The sequence below is a fragment of the Neodiprion lecontei genome, chromosome 3 (assembly GCF_021901455.1).
Source record: "Neodiprion lecontei isolate iyNeoLeco1 chromosome 3, iyNeoLeco1.1, whole genome shotgun sequence".
NCBI lineage: Eukaryota > Metazoa > Arthropoda > Insecta > Hymenoptera > Diprionidae > Neodiprion > Neodiprion lecontei.
Genome location: NC_060262.1, coordinates 41994387 through 42021061, shown reverse-complemented (window position 1 = coordinate 42021061; position 26675 = coordinate 41994387). Strand labels below are relative to the sequence as shown.

Below are 26675 nucleotides of genomic sequence, written 5' to 3'. Positions count from 1 at the left end.
TAATATTATTATAACTATCATAAAGCCTTTCGTAGCAGACGCAAATTCTCCGCAGTCGCGGTGGATTTTCATAAGGATTACGAAAAAACGCGCTGTGACTAATTTCGGAACCACCTCTTCTAGTTATACAGCAATATTTCATTTGTATTGACATTTATTTTTTCCTTCCTTCCAACGTGATTCGACCAACAAGTCCTCCCCCCCCTTTACTCACAAGGACGGTACCCCTAGTCGATATCTCCGATTCGATTTCTCTTGTAATATGTTACAGTAGACTGAAAACTAAGCCTTACTTTGAAGGGTGGTTTTCACCCCCTTGATGTGTTTAATCGTAGAAACAAAAAAATACTTATCGCTTGGTTTTCAGTCTACTGTAACATGGTACAAAGGAAAACGATTCTTGTTGGTTAATATACAACGTGGCGTACGAAACTCGCCAAGAGCTGAGGCACTCAAGGCTCAGGGCTTGTTTTAAAATTTTTACTGCGATATCAGTGCGATATATTGTACCAGTTTATATATTCCTAAAGGGTCAGTCGAACGCTCATATTTCTCTTACATCGGACGGTCGCAGTTTGAACGTTTGACCGTTCGCCGTTTCATCTTGAAACGATTATTCTTCTTTTTCTCCTCTTTTTATCCGAGCTTCTTCTTTAGCGTTTTTTGCCAGTTGTAAGCGCGGCCTTCGACCCGAAGTGCGTTAAATCCTGTAACTTTTTTTTCAACCCTGAGCATTTCGCACTTCCATGATCCAGACGTTGGAAAAAAAGAGACTGAAGTGGGTATACGCCGGTTGTAAATATACTCTGCAAGTACCGTGGTATAAAATATCGCTCAGCTTTCAGGATCCCAGGATCATGGTGTAATGTTCTTATCCTTATCCTCAAGTGTCGGATTGATGCAAAGTAATAATGTGTAGTTACAGGGAACATAAACTACAGCTAACAAAGTGAAAATGTTACTGGTTTGAATACATTTTCGAGTATATAATTACGGTATACCTTGTAAGTTATCGCCTGCTGTACACATTTCCGCGAAGACGTCAATCGATGCGAAAACAATTTTACAACTGTAAAAAATGTAACTTCCGTTTCTTACAAACCATCAGGGAATATTAATATTCGAATGTCCTGTAACAAGACTTTACCGAGAAGACGTATTCGATCATAAATTACGACTGTGAAGGACCGTTCATTCGGGATAAGACAAGCCAGCTGCGTAAGAAGAAGGAATGAATTAAGGAAGTTGGTATCTCACAGTGCATCTGTAGGGGATACTGGCTAATCCCAGTTCTTCTCCGCGGAGAGTCTCTAAATTGAAGTGCAGGTACTTTCCTGCATTGCTCGCTTCCCTAGCCTTTGGAATTACTGTAAGGACTTGCTACCAAGTCTCGTTATACCCCCGTAATTCCCAAGCCATGCACATTGTGCTCAAAGTGTACGCCCACGTAATCCTTTCTCTGTCCAAGGGCTTGAGGAAACAAGTGGGATCCTCTTCTTCTGTGTAACTGCCTCCACTCGAGTATTTTTCAAACTCCACGACTCGGTATTCGAACCGCGCCGGCTCTTATCTCGATTATCTTTACACGGTGTCTTTGTACTCGTGGTGATAAGAATTTTGGAATTAAGTCCTGACAAAAGGGTCGTAAAGTAACGTGACAAGACATACGATTTAGACAAAGCTTGTCGTGTTTATTATACGCTTTTATTTTTGGTATTACAACCGAACTTGAAATCGATCACCATGGATCTTGATTTATCGCGTTTTTCGATCCGAGGGTTGGGACCGAGAGTCTGCGAGGAATTGGGAACGCGCAGTGGCGGTATGCATGGATTGACGTATAAAGTACGGCTTGGTTCTAGCTGGAGGTAAGTTAAACCGGCGTGAAAACGATCCTAGAAGTTAGTTAACCCGGTTCGAACCGAATAACGTCCTCGTTAGACGGAGTCGCAGGTCGCGCTGATGGGCGTAAATCACTAAAAACGTATTTTCGTATTACGGAAGTGAAAATATATTTGGCTCCGTTCGCCCATCTGTCTCTGCCCGTCCATCCGTTACTACTCGCCAAGATTCATGCACTTGGGCAACAATTATAACCCATCTGGCCAGCCCAAGAGAGCTAAAGAAAATTGAAACCCTCGATGCGTTGCTCGATTTGGATTATTATATAGGTCTGCGATCAAAAAACTGCACAAGTTTCTTTATACTGTTTCTTACAGAGTTCCATTCACTGAGACCGGGAAAAATACTCAATAAGTTCCATCGCGGCAGGTTTTTTCTTAAACTCGTGTTTGTAGTTTCATTTAGAGTCAAGCTCCCGTTTAATTCAAAATCTGGTATCCTATTCTTGATTATAAAAATCCTATGCAAAACTGAGTTCTTAATTCCATTTAATATGCATTGGAGTGAGACTCTGGAATAAATAGAAACAGGGAAACATAAAATGGAAAGCTGAAACGTGTTCTGAGGTGTATCAAAGAGAAGAAGAAAAGGTTTCATAGTGGATAAGAATGAACACGAACTGTTAAATAAATTTCATAGAGAAATTGCTTGTTTAATTTTATAAGAAATATCGTTTAGTTCATCGTAATAAAATGATGGTATTTTCATTATTATTATTATTTTCTTACGCAAACACCATGTATTTCGCAAGAACACTGTACGTGATGGAGGGAAATGAAAGTAATTTTTTGATTCGGCACAATATTTACCAAAAACATCTCACGCCGCTGAAAAAAAATTTTTTTTGCAGAACTGTGTTTTTCGTTATCGAGACGATGTTACGTGTAGGGAAACACTTCAAACACGTATGTTCTCTGCTAAGTGTTGCCGAATGGAATTGAACAATTCGTTACTCGTCAACAAAACCATTTCCGAAACTAATGGTCCAAGATTAATGGAAGCGCGTTCTTAAACTAACTTGTCCAGATTATTTTGCGTTCCGAAAGTAACATTGTTTCTGACAGTGAATACCTGTAATTCCATTCAATTTTCTTTTTTCCTTTTTTTTGTCTTGTCCGGTGCGTGCGTTTCGAACGGTTTGTAATAATGCGATCGCACTCACGTACGTCGTTACCCACGCTGCACGTGATTACGCACTTGAGTACGTGAGGGTCTCGCATATGGCGTATAGGTAGACATCGCTCGTGATCTACGGCAAAGACAGAAGCGCTGACAGACTGGGTAATTGGAAAACGGTAATCGTTTCGGCGGCACGTCGGGCCGACACTCGATCGCCGAAAGACGCACCAATCGAAGCCACTTATTTATCGTTTTTTTACGGACATGTTCCTTCCCCGGTCCTTCAGACGTTGACAGGTTGAATGCGTTCTGGCTCGCAGGTTTCCAGTAACGAGATAATGCACGTGAGGAGATCCTATCTCTTTCCTCTCTTTTTCCCCAATTTCTTTTACTCACTTACAATCGACGTCACCAGTTGCGGTTGACGGTTTTACGGGCTTGGATACGTATTGACGAATACGCTCGTCGCGATAAGCCGATCCGGAAATACCATGTGCTTCAGCATTTCACACACAGACCGTTTTAAACCTCTGACCCACAATTGGTGAGGGTGCCGCACGTATCGGGCAAGAAGCCAGCATCGTCGATTCTGAAAATGTGCAGGGCGATGAGTCAGGACCGTTAAAATTAGATCACTGGATCGGTTGATTGAGCTATGAGATCACGGTGGTTGTCTCTTCTCTAGCCAGTTTGTCTGGTGTGAACAAATTGCCGATTCACAGGGACGCAGGCCAAAAGTTAAAAATCGCACATGCAGCAACTGCCTTGTTACTGAATCACGCTGCAGGAATTTTGAGAAATCATCGTCGCGACGATACAAATTGTAATACGTGCCCGGGACTTCTGTCTTCGTCGAAATCACTCAACGATGAGAAAAGAACCTTAACATTTTATGGACCGTTTGCAGCATGCAGGACCTTTTTAGCCGGAACATGAGTTAAAATAATCACGAGAAACGTTGCGGTTAACGATTCCTCGAATCACTCTCGAAGACGTTTGATGATGAAGCGTCAGTTTGTACGACTGTGTTCAAGCACTTTACCTAACTTTATTACAGCGCTCTGACCTCATTATTGTAACGATGATCGTATAACGCGGAGGCATTAACCAATCATAAAATCAAATGAATAGACAAACGAGATGATTTCAAGCTGGTGAAATTCTCCCAGCGAAAATTTCCCTTGACATATTGTAGGGCGTAGATTATCGTAATCTTGTTTCACACCTCGCGTTATCTCCACGTTACGTCGACATTCTTCTCATCGTCGGCAGACGGTAAGCGTAATTTGATATTCAACGCGTAGACACTTGCAACGCTTAAAAATCAACCCAGCCTTTTCTATGAAAAACCGACGTAGCCCTGCAAGTGCTTGTACAAATGTGTCATGCACATGCGTCTGTCTCTTGCTTACAATGTGAGAAAGGAAAGTCTCTCGTACCTTGCACACTGCACATTGTGACACAAACAGCGCCTGCCACTGACTGGCAAGACGTACAGGATCGATTCTGATCCGTCCTTTTTCAGTCTTTTTTTGCTCATATCGAGTCAAGTTTTGGAACTTGAATACTCGAATACATCGTCGATCACCCACGTTAAACCGAGGATCGACGAACAGCTGTAAGAACTGTGTTACACAAAGGGACCGGATCGTTTGCACCTCTATGGTTCCAAGTAACGGTATATCAGTATGCGTAGCAGTACGGTTATCAAGGCACAAGTGCCTAACTGTGCATACGCTCTCCACGTACATGCACCGTATGCGTACCGCATGCTACACACATCGACAAAACTCTTTCGGATCTCGTGACGTCGATAATAACGCGCCGACACATGCGATACGTGTTGATAATCACGAGCGAGTCAAAGTTTGAAGAGATCGTTTGTAAGCCCGAATCTCGTCACTCCCAAGTTCGATCTTGGCATTTGCCCTGCGCGCGTATTTACGCACGTCAAAAATGAGCAGAACCTGCACTCCAGCGGAGATCAAAAGCTCGACCACGATGCTCAAACACTGATCTGTGGGGGCGATTAGGCACCACTCCGTGGAATGTGGTTAAGACATGATCCGAGGTATGAAACTGCCGCACTTGAAGTGAACCACGAAACGAAGCGAGCTGCAGAGGTGGACGTACGTCTGCATGTTTCGACGCCGATTCTTTTCCACCGCTATTAATAAGCTACGTGCAAATTGCATCGGGGTCGTTTATACTTCGGATCGCGTACGTAGGTCCGAGTTAAAATATCTACCCCTGAGCAATGCGGGTCTTAATGGTTCCGCGAATGGACGGTGATGACTCATGTTTGGATCCCTGAGCACCTCTTGAACCATTAGAGCCACTCGCTGCCTAATGATTGTCCGATCCGAAATAAATTTCAAGGAGAGTAAAACTGGGGAAATGGAGCATTGTTATCTTTCTTTTATTTATGTCAAGCACTATACGTTCGTTATCCGTGAACTAGAACGGGGTAAGTGCCTCGTTTTCGGTGTATCCTTCATTATCGGGTTTAACATTTTTCTAAAGGAGTAGATGGCCATTGGCGAGAATGTCTGTAGAGCACGATACTAAAAAGATATTGAAAAAACTCCGCGGACATCCTTCGTGAATTTGATTAGCCACGCACAGCTGCTGTTCCGCGGCGTTGTACGAGATACGTGACTGCCGACACGCAATTAGGCGAGATGCTTTACTCGTGATGTGAATTGTAGAAAGGTCGTATATATTATTAGAGTAGATAAACCTGATTATCGTTGCTAATAGCACCCTGTACACGACGCGTTACAACCACGTGAACATCTTTTACCGTGCATGCTGCAGATGCTGCGGACGAGATTTATTCGAAACGATGATTGATCGCCGGTTCTCCAACATCCGAGTTACGATGTTAACGAATTAAAATATTATCACCTACTTTGCTCATGTTCATCGTGATTTGCTTCCTCCAGTATATGTATATTATTACTGTTTCCCTTTCGTCAGCCTCACTCAAATGTAGGTTTTCTGATTTCTCGACTTATTTTTTTCCCGGGACTAAACGAAACTTCACAAATTTTCGAGAAATTTCAAAACTTTTTAAAAATCATCAAATTGTTAATTAAATGCAAAGTGAAATTACGCTTATTAATAATCATCGACATTTATTATTTATTCATTCTTGTTTCAATTAAAATTTTAAGTACTTACACACTTTTCGAACAAAACCAACCGAACTAAACTTTGAGTATCTTCCCGTAAATTTTTTAATTTGTCTTTTTATTAAAAAGTTGGTACTTTGAATATGCATCTTAGTTTCCTTCTTGAAGTCAATGAAAATATTAATCACACAGTCTTTTAATTAAACAAATAGCAGGTTCTTGATGTACCTTTGTAAAAACGATCTTTAAATTAAAGTTACATACAATCAACTTCGAGTAATGCCAGATTTCCCGGAAAGTCTCGACCAGAAACCTTACTCAAACGCTGCGTCCAGACATTCAAAACCCAACTCAAATTTCCATAGACGCCGTAGACCAAGTTTAGCGTGAGAGATATCTTGGTGCTGCTATTGCAGTTTTGGCACTTCGCGAGTGTCGGAGTACAAACGTGGTCACACTTCGTTTCACGGTACAAAACGATCCCGGTTCTGCAGCTGCGTCTTTCTATTATTCGACGCATCTCCGGGTGCCAAGAATTATTACAGCCATGCTCATGCACCGACGAGCTACGTCGCTACTGCGAGCGGATAGGAAACAGGGAACGTGGAACAAAATTTGCCCAAATCTTTTTAGAAACTACTCGGGAAAACAAGGAAATGGAAAATTATGCATCTGTGGATCGAATTTCCAAATGACCAAAATTTAGGTTAACCGATACGTGAAATTTCGTCAATTTTTTATATATTGGAATTCATAATGGTACACAATTTTCAGACAGTTAAAACAACATTTGGTCAAAACTTCAAAGGAATTCCAAATTTTGAAAGTATCCAAAGTAAATTTGTTAGATTCTAAAATTTGAACCATTTGTCGTTCCGACCATTCAGTCAATTCGAAAGTGACACCGTTCGAAGTTTCGAATGTTGCAACAAATCATCCGATAGCTAATATGCCTTTTGACTATTCGGAGTGTGTCCTGCATCCTGTTGAGGGTGTCGAAGTGAAGAAAGCGAAGTGAAGACACGGCGAAGGAACGCAGCAAAGATTCGAATCGAGAGACTAATTTCTGTTTTAACGATTTTTCTTGTTTACTTTTTTTTCGGTCCCCGGAGCGGACGGCTTGATGGGCTGATGGGCTACCGACCCACATTTTTCCTATACTAGGTAGTCAAGGACCTCACGTGTTCGCCCGGCCCCAAAGATTAACGAGGCCCATCCCTGGTGGGCGGAAAGTTGTGCTGTGTTGTGTTATACCTCGTCATTTGCCGACACAAGACTGTAACCATTTCACATTAGACATGGGTCTAATTTATGGCGTCGCGCGTGCAGGCGAACCCATCAAAATTGACCCGTCACGCGTGGGTAAGTCACATGTGCACAGAGACCTATGAAACGGTTTGAACGCGGCTTGCCAAAAAAATGTGAACAATTTTTACTGTCGCGGTTGCACGTTTGTCCTCACCTGAATGCAAAATATCCACTGCGGAAATGGCCGACGTTTTTTGCACGCAGCATTAAAGAGAGAGAAAGTGGATACAGGTATATCCGAACACGAGTTGGAAACCGGGTTCACGATTTCCTGTAATCTATGGACCGCGTGGCAAAAAGTCTACACCTAATCGACGCACATGCAGTTAGAATCATTAGGGTTAATTGATCGCTGGTTCGGTGGATGTATAATTCCCAATCGTAATTCCGTCGGATAGCTGTCCTACATCTCGATATTTGTAAAAGTATACACGTTTGCACGTTACATCCGTCGAATATCAAATGAATTGCGTGTTCTGTAATAAATGACACGACCTTGAACGAAGAGGATGGCAGTTGTGCTATTTTGTTCGAAATTCAGTAGTGTAGTCAAGGTCTCATTGCACCGTGAAATTGAACTCGAGTATTCTCAATGTATGTAGTTCGGAATTCTTAAGACCGAGTGAAATATGAGAACCTAAACCATTCATTTGCATAATCAATGTGCGCAAGCGTCTAGACTGGCCAATTAACAACAATTCTCATCTTCATTAACGAGACATGTATCCATTGTCACGTGCCGACTTCACGTGATTCATTGCGAAGGAGCCAACGGTAGCTGATTCGACGTGCAGCCCTGCCTGGTAACCGTTGAGCGTCAAAATTTAAATCGCAGTTTTTTTTTCAATTTTTAATAAAACGGTGAATCTCGTTTCGGGTAAACTTATTCCCCTTGAAATATAATTTGACATTTGGAATATATCGATAAATGTCAAGCCTCCATCTTTCTCAGTTATAAATAACTAGCACCCATTTTTTTTTTTTTTTTTATTCCACCCTTCAGGCAAAAACTAGGTACGTTACGATTGTGAGAAAAAGAGACCACCGACCGATACTTCGTCTCGTCCACTCATGTTTACGTAACGCGTTCCACCGTGGCTTTGGGTCTCAACCCCTACAGTGGGTAAAAAACTGTTTGTATATTCTATAATCTAGACTTTTGGATTGAGCTGCAAGGTGGTCCTCTCTCCGGGAAGACCTCGGACGGCTGGCTGTGTGGATTTATGCAGACCGTAGAGTGCGGTAAGCCTGTCCCGCGGTTTAATCAACACTCTCCTCTGGCACCATGCAGAAAAATCTTGACCCCGACAAGGTCCTTCGCCCTTTGCCTCTCCACGCCGTCCGGTCGTCTCATCTACTCCGCCGGACCGGATACGCGGGATAATTCATTAGCTATACGTGTATATAATGTAAACCACCCGCAGTTTTCTTGAATTTACGATCTATCGAGCCACGGTGAAAAATTGGGATCACATCAGGATAACCTTTGGACGAAAGGTGCCGTTCTCACGTAGATAGGTACGATGTATCCGATCTCTTTTTGCTCCTCTCTCATCCTTCGACTTTCGATATCCCTGTTCGACGAATCCTCGAACGTAATCTCTTGCGCTGAAACATGGAATTTGCCGGAAGCGATCTCCGAGCGCAGTTACGAGCTTCATGGATCAATTGAGGTATCGACTTGATTTCAAGTGCAGAAAATTAGAAAATTGCGGATACAGGTTACAGCAAATGTGTGTATAGAAGATTACGACATAGCTGCAAGAAATGTTGAATAACTGTTGCCGCTTAACGAGAAAACGTAGCATGCACGATTATGCAAGACTGAAAAGTTATATTGCGAAGGTATGACAGACGCGTGTTAAGACGACGAGGATCGTGACTCGAGTCGCCATTCAAGTTGCGTCGCTAATCGCAACAAATCGTTGCTCATTGGCACCACGGTACGTTGCCTCGTTTAATTGACGCTACAAAGTCGGTACAAATCGGGCTTGTTGCGGGGCTCAAACGACGACCCGACCTTGGCTAACCCCTGACCAGTGCACCATTCAAACTTCTAAGCATCTTCGTTAGTCTTCGTCATTCGCGTCGGTGGTTTCTATCTGCTGGAAAAACGTCCTAACACCGATAGTCATCAGTTGGGTGATGTTGAATGCGGTGCAACCAAGGTTAGATTAGTACCGTTGATCGATTATTCATAAGCAATTAGCAGCGCGATTATGACATCCGTGGTATCGGATCGACACGGATTACGTTCGCCTGCACGTCGGGCATAGTATCACTGTATCGAATGGCAGTTTACCCGATCGCCCACTCGATTCTCGCGGTTAATTAACTAACTTCGTCCCACGTCGAGTCATAGTCTCCATTTGCCAATCATCTCTCTGCGTGATTGTGAGAAAGAGAGACGTGACCCGTTTACTTGGGATCGTTTCATTCGATGCTTGATCTTCATACGCAGGTAAAGATCAGTGAAAGACTGACTGTTCACCTGGTGCAGAGGACCTCCAAGTGATGCTTAAAGGGGGGATACAGCTCGGACGGTCTAAAATCGTACCTGTTTTTAGGAATTTTTTTTTTTAAAGAAAATGAAAACACTTGGACTAGTTTGAGTTTAAGGATTTGGTTATTTATAGTTTCAAGAACATTTTAGAATTTTTTCATTGAAATTGATAACAAAATGGCGGCATGGCGCATATAAGTAGGTATGATTTTAGACCCTCCAAGCAGTACCTCCCCGCCCCCTTAAATGCGTGTCACGTGGTAAGGCACAACGTTTAAAGCCTGCGTAGGCATTATAATAGACATGACTGGTTATCTTGAACCGTCATCGCATATATCCGATGTCTACATCGTCCACAAATGATCGTGCGAGTTCCGAGAGGCAAAGAATTCCTTCCTGGACAACGATCTCTTCTTACCGCTGATCCATTCTTATTCCAACCGTTATCTCTTGATTTCATTAATATAATTCTGTTTTCCACTATCATTTGCGTACAAATGTTCCAGAGGAAAGTCACAGTGCAGCCTCCGGAAATAGACGAGTTGGTTTTGCAATAGATCCGAATTATCGTGCACGATGAGAACAAATGTTCCCTCTCGAACCCCTGGCGACACTATCAAAATGCCTGGCTGCCAATCGTCAGGTGAGCATATTTCACTCCCCGTAAAGGAATAACCTGCTGACGCCACCGTTCTTATTACTATCGTGACTTTCCACATTCCCCTCCTCCCTTATGCGGAGATAACATGCTTGATACTTCCACACGGGAAATGTCTCACTCCATGATACGAGAGACGGAGAAGTCTTCCATTGAAACGTCTCTGTCACGGTGAAATGAGAATTAAAAAGCGTAACAAAGAGGATGTATAGAGAATGATGATTCAACTCGCCGGAGGGAGAAAACTCCACGTGAAATTGGGCCTCACACTGCGTTGCGTACATCGAGACGGTAGCCTGCGAGCCTTGAAGGTCTCGTTCACCCCGCGGAGACGAACGAAATATTTTTCATAGAAACGGGCCGGGAACCGCCTGGTCATCCAATTCTCAAGCGACAAAAGCGTTTCTCCTTAACCCTTTCAGTCACAGAAGCCACTCTTTTTTCATTCCTTATTTTTGTCATTTTTTTTTTATATTGCAAGGTAAATCATGAATTTTTTCGCATTTTCAGGCAAACAAATACTTAAACCTTGGAATGATTAAGTTTTTCTGCAAATCCATAATTTTTTATAATTGTTATTTTCGTTAGCGGAGAAATTTGATAGTAAACGTGTAATAAAAACGCTTGGAATTCATTGCTTGAGAAACAGAGATCTCAGAATGGCCATTAAATTTATAAAATTCAATGCATAGGGGTAGTTTTCACCCTCCTTAGGGGTGCACATAGATAGTATTGGGGGTCGCATCTATTCTCGGGCGAAAATCGTACTCACTCAAAATAAATATTCAGATAAATCTTATTCAAGAATACGGTCTGAAACAATGTTGATAGTTCCGCCCGTTTTCACCCCATTTTCAGGGTTGTTTTTAATTTGATTAAATGTTTGACATCGGATTTGCATTCGACGTCGAAAAATACATAGGAAACGTATAATTGCACTTCCGTGCCAACAAGATGTGACTTACCCCCGAGGAAGCAAGCGTGTAACGAACCTCAAAGTGACATTGATTGCGGACATGCAACGCCAGTTTTATGGCTTTCGATATCGGTACTAAGCCGGGCTATAAAATGAAATGCGCTTTGTTCACCATCGTTCAACGATCATCGAGGTGTCCGAGCGAATCGGCTATTTGCGGCACTCCCTCGCGACTCTCGTCCATGCAGTTTTAACGCCTTGAGCAGGCGCCATTTCCAGACGACGTAATAACCCCAGCGGGATAATTTCGGTCCGGACCGAAAAAAGAATCGAGGCCCGACATCTGTATTGTTCGAGTTCCGTTCCCTATGGTGTTCCACGTGGTTGGGCCGACATGCATACCTATTCCTCCGTTTATCGCCAGACAGCATTGTCACTTTTCACGCAGTCATTCCCTCAAATTATGCATTATGCCTAGCTGTGACACATTTTCTTTCATCATTTGAATATTGTTCTCGGCTAGATAAGATAAGACGGTCAGATCTTGGATCCCTTTTCTTCACTCGGTACCTTATTAAAACGCAACTGCTTCAATTTTTCTGTTACTAAAGTCTTGAAGAGCAGACATTAGATCGAAAGGGTGTGAGAAAGAGGAGGAAAAATTTTGTCATGCTCTTTATCCAGAACACATTCAGCCATCAATAAGATCAACCAATGATTGAATCGTTATATGGCTAAATTATAACCTTCGTTAAATTGTTAGATTTATTTGCAAAGTTTCAGTGCACCGTAGAATTCACAGAACGGGTCTGTGACTCGCTGTCCGTATACGAATTAATTCCACTCTCAGGTTATAAAGTTCTTTGCTCGTATGGATTGCGGTACGTGCGATTTCCATCGAAGAGACGATGTAGAGGGGACAAGAAAACGACGAGAAACAAATGGAATGGAGTTGTTGTATCGCTGCAGGTGTGATTAAAAGAATACAGTGGGAGAGAAAAGGAACTCCGACAAGAGATATCTAAATTTCTTCAGCAACTGCCAACACGTGGCCCCTGTTTTAATGTTACAAACACTGGAATGCTTGTGCAACGCATCCCGTTTCTATCGGACCTTTCGACCTTTGCAAAGTAAAGGCTAAATATCCGGCGATTAAACAACTTTACTGCTCGGTACAAGTATCCGGCCAGAATCGCAAATTCTTCTTTCGAGAAAGTATCCCCAACATAACAACGACTCACACCGGACGTTGCGCTTTACAACTTTATACATTCGCGCAAACCGCTCCCGTAACGTTGACGCTAGTGAGATCGTGTTCAAGTTTAATGCAAACGTTGGCTTTACTGATAATAAAAGGATACGGAATATAACTGTGTACGTTGTGTAGATACTGTCTAACAAGACCTACCACGCGAGAAAATGTGTTGCGAGGTGTTGAAATATGCCTGTCTTGTACGTTTTTTTTTTTGCGTTTTTTTTTCTCTCACCACTATCGCAGACGTTCGGTATAAACATAGCGAGGAGGAAATTTTCCATTAAAAAGCTATTAAAGAGAAAAAAGAAACATTGTTCTTTGACAGACGATCGGGTGTCAAGATTAGCACGGTATAAATTATAAAAACAACTGTCGTGTACGAATCAGAGTTATATAGAACTGAATATGCTATATTTAACTGAGATCACCCTGTATCCAGCCAACTCGCTGCATCACAGTTACCTAGAAAACGGATTGATTGCACAGTGTGTCCGTTTGTCTAATCAATCCGTCGATAAATACACGCTGGTGAAACTCGTTTACACAGATAGCGTGTCGCTCTCCGACACCTTACGCCGCATGCCCCGTTACCGGCAATTAATGCTCCCAGCTGAGATCAAGGGTCGCCATTGTTATTTAGACATTAATTGTCATGGCCTTAATGGATCTGCACAGCATGACCAGACCTCGGGCTACACGGATGGCATCCATGGAGAAAAGGTAATGATATGATCTACGTATACAACATACGTGTTCAAGGATGAATTCATTTCTACAGTGGACGAAGTGTGAACGAATGGTCTAGTGATTTGTCGGTCGTAGTTCGTTAAGCTTGGGCATTCTCTCACCTTCCATAACTGGACGAAACGAGACAGTGAGCCAAAATTAGGTAACTATACATATCATGTCCATCTTTCGTACTCCGCACTTTCTTCGGGACGAATCTTTTTTGTCAGAAAAAAAAGTGTTTGAAACCTGTCTAAGTAGCATCCCGTGACTGAAACTAGTTGTACTTGAAATATCGCGTGTGGAATGAAAGTTCTTTTTTCGAACCAAAATCCTGAGTATTTAGTTGATTTTCGGAGAGTCGTGATTTACGCGAAAAACTAATTCCGCAAAGAATGGAAAAATTTTTTTTATTAATAAATGAATAAGTTATTACACACGTACCCTTCGTCAGAACGTATTTATAAAGTGAATAAAATAAATATGTAAACCAGTCCCGTGGCAGCGTTGCACAAAGTAGGTGAAATTTTACTGCATCAATGCCGTTTAATGTATACCAGCGTTCAGGTATGCGCGTAATTAGTTATAAAACGTAAAAGATTATTACCTCCTTTGAAGATAGGAAAAAAGAGAAACACGAGAAAATACTGACCAACTTGCGATTAATTTACTCGTGGCACAATCCCGATCCTTTCTCTTCATCCTTACAAATATGCGTGAACCAACGTTATACATGCACATACCTATATACGAGGTAGATCAGAATCTGGAAATACGGATTTCGAGAATATCTGCGTCTACTTATGCACTGCAGTGAGCAGCTGCTTATTCAAGCTTGAAATTGGAGAAAGAATACTGGAACCGTGAGGAATTATAGTTGACTGTACGATAGGAAAGAATGCAGCAGCCCTCGCATCTCACCGGGCACTGACTGCACACACAGATAAACGCAAAGTGCATATAACGCATAGGACTGCGGAGTTGCATGAAACTTTGCGAACCAATGGCAATAAACCGAGAGTGTAATGTAGGTGCTCGGAATCGAAGAGCTTCCTTCTGTTCATGTGGTGAAACGGGAAGCGATTGCCCTGGAATTTATAACTCCAGGGGTATACCTAACCTAAGCTTGGATTGGCTTGGTTTAGGTTGGTAGCAATTAGACCTGCGTACTCTGTTACGAGATTAATAACTTTTTTTTCAAGTCGTTTATTATTCATTTTATCTTACATATTAGTCACTTAGTGTAATATAACGTAGATAGACCGGGAACTCGATACTTCGCGTATGTCTTATCACGATTGTATATATTTACGGACGAGCAACAAAAGACTCGGATTTCTATAATCCCACAAGTCGTCAGGCATTAGCTTGAGAGTATATTTTTCTTTCAAACCTTGGGATAGGTTAGTGTAAGCCTGTGCAGTCAAGACTATAAATAGCTAGCCAAACCGCCTTATTTCTGAAATTGCCGGTGAAACCCCGAAATTGCTTCAAGTTTCTTTATCAATCACCCCAGCGGGCACCCGGAATTACAAATTCGACGCGGCTTTTAAACCAATTCGCAACGGTGGCGGTCGGACCTTCGCTGTATCTCTTCTCTGTATACGTGGTGTGTTCAAAAAATAACGGCGGGGAATTTTGTAATTTTGCGAATTGTATTATTCCGATTCACGCAATTTTTTCGTTGTTGTGTTGGTAAACTTGTCTGAAACGTTGCCGTACTGTGTTAGCCATATTTAATATTTAATCTATAGTCAGCTGTCAAAAAGGTTACATGTGTTTTGGTAGGATCAGTGATTTACAAAATGGATCACAAAATTTGCATTAATTATTGCTATGAGAATGGAATAAAGTGCAGCAAAGTTTTAGGAATGTTAAATATCCCAACAAACACATAATTGCTTTTGGTGATTGTGAATCGGTGATCATTGATAATCATTTCTTTCACTTTTTCGAAGTTTTCATCGGTTCGTTATGCCCTGGGACGTCCGGAACACCCGCCATGTTCAACGACTTTACGACCATCTTAGTAACGCTTATACCATTCGTAAACCCTTGTTTTACTCACAGCAGACTTACCATAGGTAATATTTATCATTTCTAAACCTATAATATGGCATTTCTAAATATCCAATATGGTTAACACAGTACAGCAACTTTTCAGACAAGTTTACTAATACAACAACGAAAAAATCGCACGAATCGGACTAATACAACACAAAAAATTACAAAATTCCCGTTTTTTTTTTGAACACACCTCGTATACGTAAAACTCAAAGTCTTTCTGACGCATGATCGCTCATAATTCCAGAACTCCTGAACCGATTTTAATTCGTTCTTTTCTGTAGACAATTACAACATCTGGCCAAGTCTTAGGCTATATTTCGATGCAACCATATCAACAGTTTTGGATATATAACGATATTTGTAAGTCAAGTCGGAACGGAATTACACTATTATGCTAATGCTGACTAAACTCAGCTAAATAGAAGTTAAGTTTGGTTAGGTAAAGTTAGCTATTAGGTTAGGTCAGCCCCCTGACACACGCTGCTAAAAGTGATTCGCAAAATGTCCCTCGATTCTGCCGCCAGTCTCCACCACTAGTGGCGCTAGTAGTTGTCTGAAAAGCTTGCGCGCGGTCAGCGAGCGTGTCAAAAGTCTACTAGCGCCACGTAGACGAACTAAAAAACGGAGACAAAACGCGTACAATTTTTTAGTATACGAGCAGTGATGAGTGTCAGGAGGCTGGGTTAGGTCAAGTTAGGTTAGATGTTAGGTTAGGTTTTCGGCTCAGTTAAATAGAAGTTAGGTTTGGTTAGGTAAAGTTAGGAATTAGGTTAGGTCAAGTTAGGTTAGGTTTTAGATTAGGTTAGATCAGATCAGATCAGATATTATAATTCTTTATTCGAGTTTAATCTGAATAAAATTTTCATATCATTACCCAAATTTGGATGCGGGTAGCAGGATCCTAGTGTATACATATATTGACGTGCATCCCTTGTCCCGGGTACTGTATGTGTCATAAGAGTGTGTCCGGAGTTCACGTGCCGCTCGCTAAATAGCAAATTGATTCAAACCCCGGCGCGTCGAGTTGACTCGCTCGCCCACGTTCTCCTTTTTCCTTCACCTCCGCCACCTCCACCGAGGCCTCTTCGTCTTCCTCTTGACTTCGATGCGGAAGGAGGGCGTAGCGGGGAAAGTGGGAAGGAGGATTTCAGCGCTAGTCACGCGAGCGACTGAGGAGGTATCTCTGCTACCCTGGTGTCAGGTACATAATGGCAAACACCCACGCCGTCGCCAGACGTCTCGGGTCCCGATCGCATCGCCTCGCGGACTCATGCATTTTAAGCTAAACGCGCGCGCATCCGGGACCATTTCCATAACGCCTCAAAAATCACATCAGAATTCTCCCCACGGCGAGAACGAGGTGCTCCGGCTTCTCCGCTCATCGCGATACGATGCGCCGCGTGAGCCGCGTCCTGGGGCAATTTTTTTTACACCTCATTTAGGCGTTCCGAAATAAGAGGAGAGGACGCGATCTCAAAATGGCGCTGGCCAGAATTGCAGTATACTGCAGAACATCGAAATCTGTTTTATCGAACTTTTGGAGAATAATCTTCTGGGTAAGGTGATCAAATCTGCCAGATTTTTACACCATTTCGAAACTATATTTAAAACGAAACATTGATAATATAACCGTTTTTTCGTAGTATTCGAATGTATTAACATCTCATATAAATTGCACTGAATTTATACCGTAATAATATTAATCGAAAGTATTGATTTTTGACTCATTGTCAGCCAATACTTTGATTTATACAATTCAAAAGAGAAGGTGAAGATCGAAAATCAATTATACTTGCAGCGATATGATTTTTCGCGAACAATTTGGCACAACGATGCCTCGTCGAGAAAGTATATATTTACTCATTGGTTGGTATTATTCTCATTACTTTGAGTGCAGTTCAGAACTCGGGGTATTTGTGCATGCCGCAAGATAATCGGAAGCGGTAAATCACCTTTCCTGTCTGGCTAGCAAGCGAACATCTTCTATAAAATCCGTTTCTAATGATCTCTTCTGTATATAAAAAAAAAGGTTGCAAAGAAAGAGAGAGAGAGAGAGAGAATGTGAAGAGGATGTGCCGAGAGAAATCCAACTTCGAGTCAATATACAAATAAATCCGGTTACAGCGCGTGAGACTCCGCGGGCTAATCAGCCTTTCTCCAAACACACGCGTACGGGAATTCTCCGACTGTTTACTGCCGCAATTCTCCATTCTTCACAGCTGCCTGTCTCACCGAGCTGAGAATTCGCTACATTTCTTGGCTTTCAGAGGTTCAATCATTTGCTGAGCCAGAACGCAACACCGGGAAAGTAACTTTGACGGTAAAACCGCGACGGTATCGCTCCGAGTATGCAGGAAATTTGATAAGCGTAATTCAGCACGACGGATCGAGGTTTTTTTTTTTTTTTTTCTACGGTTGACTACTTGTATCATAAGATGTTAGGAGTTGAGTATAATGCTGAGCTAACGCGAGTCACCATGACTGTAACCCTATACGCTCTGCGATCTTTACAATGAACGGCAATTCAACAACTGTCCATTCCCGAGGACTCGGAGATTACTCTGCGGCCACGCTCGGCGTACAAAACTGAGTAGGCAGCTTGTCGGATTCATTCACAGTAAACTACAACTAACCGTGCGAGACTTTCAAGTCCCCTGACAATTAGCATTGACTGAAACGTGGGCAATTCTTTTGGAGGTAGCTCTCTCTGAATCAAAATATCTGCTAAATCTGACCGCTTCTGAAGATTTAAATAAATTTTTCAAGTTCGCATCGAATCATTTTCTTTAAAAAGAAACTTAAGACGATTAAATATAAGGCAGGCACAGTTGTAACGTTTAAAATTGAAGCTGATAAATTATCAGACTTGTAACAGGCGATAAGTTTATAGAAATGATGGTGACAAGCGAATTAGGCATGAGTGCTAAATCACCGATAGAAATAACTATCTAACTCTAAACTCAGGGCGTGACTGTGATTCTATATATAAAATTTTCAGTTTGGTAGCTTTTTAACGACAGTGCGGTCAGACGCCCATGCTGCATAATAAGGAGGAATAATATTATCGCTGACGCTAATTAACATTTTTTATCCTCGTGATCCGTCGGTGATATAATGAAAAGAGTTGAAACGACCCGCGCGTCGAAAGTTATGTAGAAAATAATAAGTTGTGTGTTTATACGTGTACAATATATTTCAGATTTCGAGGAACGATGAGAATAAACTGAACGTAGGTCGAAAAATGACGAAACAATCGATCAATTATGAAATATATATATAACCTGATTGCTTATACAGGCAGGCGAAATATATATTCTACCAGTTCGAATCGTCGGTTTTAAAACCTTCTAATATACCGATCGGTCGATACAAGTGGTAAGCCCTAAACCAATAAACCATTTAGTACCCACAAGCTAATAGTCGATACGAATTATGGGTCGCACTTAAGTTGCAGCCGCTGCAAGTACTCACGTCCAATTATATCGTTCGCTTTATCAGGTCTCATGATAATTTTTACAAATTCCATACAATCTATCGAAGAATTTCATTGATTAAAATAACCGCCCATAACAATTTACGATAATTGCTTGAAAATAGTTCCTTTTTTACGATGATGTACTGCTCAAACAAACAAAGTTAGGGTCCATTCGTGTATTAGCTTACGCTGGAACAGCGGTAGGCCATTCGCCCAAACGTTATCAAATGTTACCCTGTAGTGAATAAGAAGTTTCTTCTCTTCAATCACTGTGTATAAGGAGGACTATAATGTGTAGATGTTGTGTTTACCCTTTTGAATCCTTGCTTCCGATGAGAAGCCACGTAAGACAAGCAATGCCGTCTAACGAATGATATGCGGATGTGCAAATCATTTTTCTACGAGAAGAATATTGTTGAAAGAATGTAAATTCGAAAAACCCTATAGTAGTAGTAAGCTAACATTAACGTATATATCAGTTATAAAATACTATATATATTTGATTGAGACACTAAACATTCAATTTCTCCGTTAAAACATGCATTTAAAAATATTATTGCTCTAGTACAAGAATGTATTTTCTTTTTGCTTTAGAATGATGAAAAAATTTCTGTAAAAAGAGGTGTCAATAATAGATGAATTTTTCAATAATAATATTTTGGCAAATATAAAGTTTATTGCATGCATTTAAGAAGAAAGACAATACATGATGTATTTACATCCAATGAATAATGAATTCACGTTTCACTGAACACATTATGTGTATGAATAATTAATAATATTTAATAAATAGAATTTCTGCCATTCCCAGGTAACGAATCGATAATAAACTTTTCAAAAAGTGTTAGCTAACGTTAAAAAACAGCAGTTGGCAAGACAAACAAAGGTTTATACCAATCGTTATCACCAGGGGTGAGATGCGAAAATTTGAAAAAAACTCGTTAGCTAAACTTGAATGGCCCCTTGCGCTGGGATAAGTTTCACACTGCATTTTTGTAACACTACTACCAACACGTCCACCAGGCATATATAGGTACCCACTGTATAATCCAAGTTGAGGGGTAATCCGCGCGTGAGAAGAAAGATTGATGGGACAAGGCGGTAAGACGGACTTAATGATACGACCATGGTGCACATTTTGTCTCAGGACTTCAGTTGCACTTCTACATGGCCATTGACCTACCGCAGCTTAGAGCGAAGTATGCTGCTAGCTGTTTATATGCACATCTAGAGACCTGCGGCAGGATGAATGCATCCTCCTCGACTATTTCGCCTTGCGTAATCATCAGCGTTACGGCTACCATACAATACTTATCCATCCGCAACCCGTACGAAAAGGTCGTTAGTCATCGACTGCATCCTTATATAATTATTGCACTTTGCGGGACAGTCGATTGCCTATATTTCCATAATTATTTATTTATCTGTGTATTTATTGACTTCATATAGAAATTATTACATCTCTTGTCGTATTAAATTTACGTAGGGTGCAGATCCATCATTGTATGCTGGTGTCTCTGCTTATCGCTAATGCTATGCAAATTAGTTAATTTATATTAGCCTATATACACGGTAAATTAACTTTAATTCATGTTGCTTGAAAAATGGTCACGAGTTTGTAATTGTCAATGCATATACGGGACACTGTGAAACTGAGAATGGTTGGAAACATTTCAGTCGATGTTTTCCCTCTGTGGGATATTTTTGTATAATATAATACCATCGAGAACCTTAAGGTCATTTGGTACTCCTACCTTTACCGACCGAGCAAAATCACCCCTTTTCTTCCTGTATTAAATAAACAAACGAACGGATAGAATTCAAATTTCAACGGTGCGTCGCTCTTTGTAGCGGAATTCAGGAAAATTACTCGTATCCCGAAAATCTTTTGAAAAATGTATAGTTTTTAACATAAGAAGAAACGGGGGTGAGTTTGCTCGGCCGGTAAACGTAGGAGTACTACATGACCTTAAGAACCTTACAAATCAATTTCAATTCGGGATTGTAGCTTCGAGGATAAATAATCAATTGCAAATTGAAGATCCCGCGCCGCGTCTTGAATTACCCTGTAATTCCTCTGTCTTCGAGATTAATTACAGACAACGATCAGACCTGCAATTAGCATGTCCGCGACGAAATTCATTCCCTCTTCTCTCTTTTTTCAGCCGTTGTGCTTCTTTTAGTTTACACGACGTGTCCCATCGCGATTTATTCGCCAATTAATTACAAATTATCGGTTTCGGTTACTTACCAGTTATACCGTCCGCTATAAAACCATCAGCCGCGGTCTTCGACCATACTTGATTTTTTTCTTCTTCTCTCTCTCTCTCTCTCTCTTTCTCTCTACTTTCCATCCCCACAAAGGGGCGGATAATGTAGTGTTTTACCGATACGAATTGCTACTTTCGTATGTAATAACCATCGGGATGACTGCAATGAATGATCAATTTTTTAACTTTTTATTCCTCCTTCTGCTGCTTCGTCCTTCTGCACCTCCGTCTGTAGGTATAATAAAGGATGGATCGAAAATGCTCGTGAAGGAGACGCCGGTGCACAATGGATTGCATCTCGAGGTTGAAAACCGCCGTAAGTTAAGGATAATGCTAGTGGTGGATCTGATACCGGTATTACGTTCGCATTTATATACCTTATACCCATACCTGTACGCCGATATCTGATCGCATTAACCAATATTTATTACCTATTGAACGCGCCCGATGCCGCTCCTTTAAAATTGCGCCTCTCGACGATCGTTTATCAAAATTAAAGAAGATGAATTTTTATTGCAGTTTGAGGACTCGTACCTACGTAATATGTATTCACCATTCACGAATCGAAATATTCAATCGAGATTGAATGGAATATTTCAATCGGAGACCATATAGACGGTGAAAATAAATAAAATGGAGTTTGCGTTAAAAATTTAACCAAGTGCTCAAATCCGTCTCACAAGTTTCGCGAATTAATGTGATAATTAATAATCGTGGAGTTTAAGAATTCGTACAGCATTGTCATTTTCATTGAGAGAATTTCAGCCCGTGCGTTTTTCTCGTCGTGTCCGACTCATTTTCGTTTTTTACATTGTCTCATCCTCGGAACAGGTTTAGCTTCGGCGTCATCGACTTTTAGATTAATTCTTCGAGAACCGCTTTTGCAGTGCCGGGGGAATAACATCGTTGCAAATGAGGCTAGCAATGACTATACAACTTATTTTTTGTTTTCCGCAACCAAACACGGCAGTGTCTCCCCCTCAAACTAAACCAAACCCTGAAACGTCTCTTTGAATATGCCTTTTAACCGAGAATCAGAGGCTTACTTGCAGAGCTTTTTCCTCGGTGGAATATCGGAGGTGATCAATCATTCCGATCGCCTGTATTATCTGGCCGTACAATGGCACCCGGGAAAATGTAATTACACAGTGTAACAGCGACACGTCTTTAAAGACGTCTAGCCGCAGGCACGCCTCGATAAGTTCTCGCTCCGTTTGGCACGAGGAGGAAAGGAAATCGCCCGAAGAATACGCAATGAATTCGACAATTAGAGGCTATTAAAATTTCACTTCCTGTTTGCATACAATTAGTTCACGGTAGCTCCGCTCCCTGTCACTCCGACCTCGCTATGTTATAATACCTGTTATACCGTACGGCATTGAGTCGTACCGAATGGAAGTACGAAGACGAAATGAGGAGCCACCACGCCGGTTCTAATGACTGGAATCCGCCTCCCATTCCAGCTTCCGTAATCATGCAAATAATATAGATCCGTGGACAGACGGCCAATCATCGAATCTTCCCTCGTATGTAGCCGCAGGTTATTCGATACCCCTTGATTTGTGACGCGTATGATCGCAGCTGTAGTCTCTGACCCAGAAATCGCCTTGCACATCTCGAGATTTCGTTTTGTTAGAGTTTCTGAGAAATTTTCATTCGGATAAGACCCGACCGATATTGGTTTTACAACAGTTAGACACTAGTCACGTGGATCTGGACAATTAGCGAACAAGTTAGACGATACGGCAATCGTCGACAGTCAGTTTTCTGCTGATTCAATAACACTAACCTGATTAGTTTTTTATTTATGCATTATTTTTCTAGTTTTTTTTTTTAATTACTTTTTTGGCGTGCGACTTCTTCTCTACCTATAATGAAAGAAAAAATGTATCGCTTTCGATTTGGCATCCGCATCAATTGAAACCCGGGAATTGACGTATCGTCTAACTTGTACGCTAATTGTCCGGATCCGTGCGACCAGTGTCTAACTGTTGTAAAACTAATATCGCTCGGTGTTATCTAAATGAATGTATAACACACTTTGCACTAAGGAAACTGCGCTCCGTCTATGTAATATATTACAAAAGCATCGTGTGAAATACCAAATCTTGACACTATGTTCAACCGCTCGAGGTTGCGAAACAAATTACGCGATCGAGGTAATTATTTACAACCCGAACGTATGTGTCCAGGTGTATTTAAACCTAGACGTGAGCGCAGGCAGCTCTATTGCGAGAGTTCCACAGCACGGTACACATATTGATATATTTTGTACGTCTATAGATTCTTGGAGTGCATTGGAGGCTCGTGATACAGCGGTCCACGTTGAAATATACAAATGATTCGTGGCGATACGATCTTGCGAATAATTCATCCTGCACTGCGCCTTTCTATTCCATGCCTCGTCGAGAGACACACACGTGTTACATACGTTCTTATAGTCTAACTCTAACTTGTAGCGCTCTCTAAGCCTTGCGGTCTAAAAGTATGATCGTCCGGAACGTAACCCGGTGCCTTTTCCGCACGGTAGTAAAACCGCAATCATCAATGCAGTTTTTCTCCTGCAAACCATCGAAAATTTAACGGAAAAACTTGACCCTTTGAGTCAAATATTGTTGTGCGGAGCCAACTTTTAGACCAACATGGTATTCTATGGTTCTTGGGGTCGCTAATTACGAATCTGAAATCAAATTTAAAAAATTCAAGATGGCGGATCCAATATGGTAGAAGAAGATTTCAAATTTGATCGAATACGGTCAAAAAATTCTACGCACGGGTTTTTGGGGTGGCTGATTGGATTTCGAATTTGAAATTTTCGTCTACGACATTGGATCCGCCATCGAATTTTTGGAACCCGTGGTAAGAATACTTACCAGTATGACTCTAAGGGTTAAACGATTAATTGGTCATGCTCGAGTCGAATCGCGCTGTGCATACTCTAACTTTGAGGAAAACTTACACAAAACCCAAGGCGGCTGCCGGTAATCCGATAACGAGACGCTTCCGTTTGCACAAGTTTTTTATAATCGTTTATCTGATTCGTATTATCGAGATTTAAGCGACGCGTACGAGCGGCGAGATTATACCTGCACACGTATCTCTCAGCCTTCGTGGTTTCGCCTCAGGCGATCTGTACACGAAGTGATCGTTAAATTAACGCGCTGCATCGACCTTCCGGCCAATTTCGACTCTTTTAAGGTCCTCTCCTGCACCTGCGGGCAAGCGAGGTCGTTACTCAAACCAGACGTCAAATTATCGGGGAAAAGAATACAAGCGCAAACAAATCTCTAAATCATTTAAATACCCTCGTAAAGACCGAAACGAAAATTACGGACACTGACCGAACAACCAGTGGGCAGGTGTCCAAACTTGACCGTTGGCATTCGTTAACTTCGCTTTGCCAAGTGCCGTTCGCCTTGCCAATTGCAGTTTCATACGGCGTTTTCACATTTTCTCGGAATGCGAATTCTTACGCCATGCGCTGATCATTCCTCGAAACGATCAATTGCAAAAACAAGCTTTTGCGTAGGCACTGCCTTGCACACTTGACGGACAAATATTTTCGGAGCGTTCGCGTGTCGGGAGGATTTATACTACAATATTCCATCGGTATTGTTGGCGCCCCTTACGAAGCAATTATCCATACCTAGACCAAGATGGCTGAGACCAGACACAACAATCCACGCACGCTCAATTGGATATCGGGTCTCCGGTTACCTCGAGCTCATCGTAAACGAGCCCTCGTCTTATCGTCGCAAAGTATACTCCGAAGCTTTTGACGCGTCTGCCGAGTTGCGTGAACTCGAATAAATTTTGCTCCCTAGGTTAAAGGTACACTAATTGCGAGAAAATTCTCTTTCGTACGGCATGCGGAACTGAAATTCAACGCTAACGGGCAACAGATATGCATTGTTACGCAGCCTCCGAGCTGCTTAGACCTGGTCCCGGTACCGACTTACTTTATACGTATATCTATCATCGCGTGGGAGTGTTTCGAGTGGCAGGCGACGGCGGCTTGAGTCCGCTGACCGCCGCTGAATCCTCAGACTGATGACGGGGCGACTTGGTTTTTAATTACCGAGAGATGAAAGAGGGCCGAGCCTGCACGCTCTGTGTTCGTGCTTTCCATGCCGAGCTTTGGACTGGCATCAAAATTTCTCTTGGTAGAGTCGAGTCTTGGATGGAATTTTATTGTGAGACAGGGTACTGGACCGTCGGTAAGAAGGTAAGGTAATGTTCAAACTTGAAATTGTTCCAAAAATGTCAAGGAATTCTCGCAAGGTGGCGACAATTTTGCTCAAAGAAAATTCGTCGACTTCTCCCCATAAAAAAAATTCCGAATTTCCTGACGTTTTCCCACGAAAATTAAGTAATTTTGGGCAGCTTTTATGACCAAAACTCCAGAAGTTGTGTACCTTGAATATATAAATTTGATGTAAGAAACACGTGGTATTGCTTCGTTTTACACAAATAATTCGAAAATGAACAATACCATTTACGAAAGTCGACGCCTAACTGAATTTACGAAGTGCCTGACTTTGCCTTGACTTTTCCTGATTTTTCCGGTCTATCGCCACCCTGTTATCAGAAAAAGACGAAAAATCGTATGACGAATTCTTACAACAAGTTGAATGAAAAGCGGAAATAAACGATGTAAACATTCGGAACAAGTCGGATCGACGATTTCATTCGGAATGGTGTGGGACGTTGGGAGTCGGTGAATATCTTTCTAGCATCAAGGAAGAGGAAAGGCAAAGACGAGGGAATGCTAATGAGACTTGGTTACGTACGAGCGACGTCTCGTACCTGGGCGGGTAAATTCAATCGTGGAATTCTCGAGCGAAGGAATCGAGGCGGTTGTTCAGGAAGGCTGATCGGTGCTGCTCGCGCGTGCCAAAAACACTGTTGTAAATTGTCAGAATTATGCAAGTGAGTGGAAAACCTGTCCGAGAATCACCGCAGCTTTAAAGATCCCCTGCAGCACGTGACACGAGTCACGAAGTGTTAACCCGCGTGTCTCTTCGCGTGTTTAATTACGCTCGATAGCTGTAAACGCAGGGTTTCGACACGGTGGGGATCGGTTGACAACATGTAGTGATTGTCGACGAATATTACGAAGATCCAAAAGTAGTGAATAATTTTCAGCGTGACCTGCAACTGGATTGAAAAATATTACGATCCGTTTCGAGCTCCTTTCACTCCGTCGTGGGTAGAGGTCAAGGGGTCATGTTAATACACGTGAACCTGCACACTGGTTGGTACAAGTTCGAAAGGCGATTGTAACGGAACAGCGATTAAAGCGGATTCGAGATTAAAAATAAATTGATGATCAGAAATCGGTT

At 41.8% G+C, this 26675-nt stretch overlaps 1 protein-coding gene across 1 annotated transcript in view; it reads left to right on the top strand.

Annotated features, from left to right (window-relative positions):
* Positions 1–26675, top strand: part of LOC107223139 (myb-like protein X) — a 73788-nt gene that overhangs the window by 43640 nt on the left and 3473 nt on the right. The window lies entirely within an intron of this gene.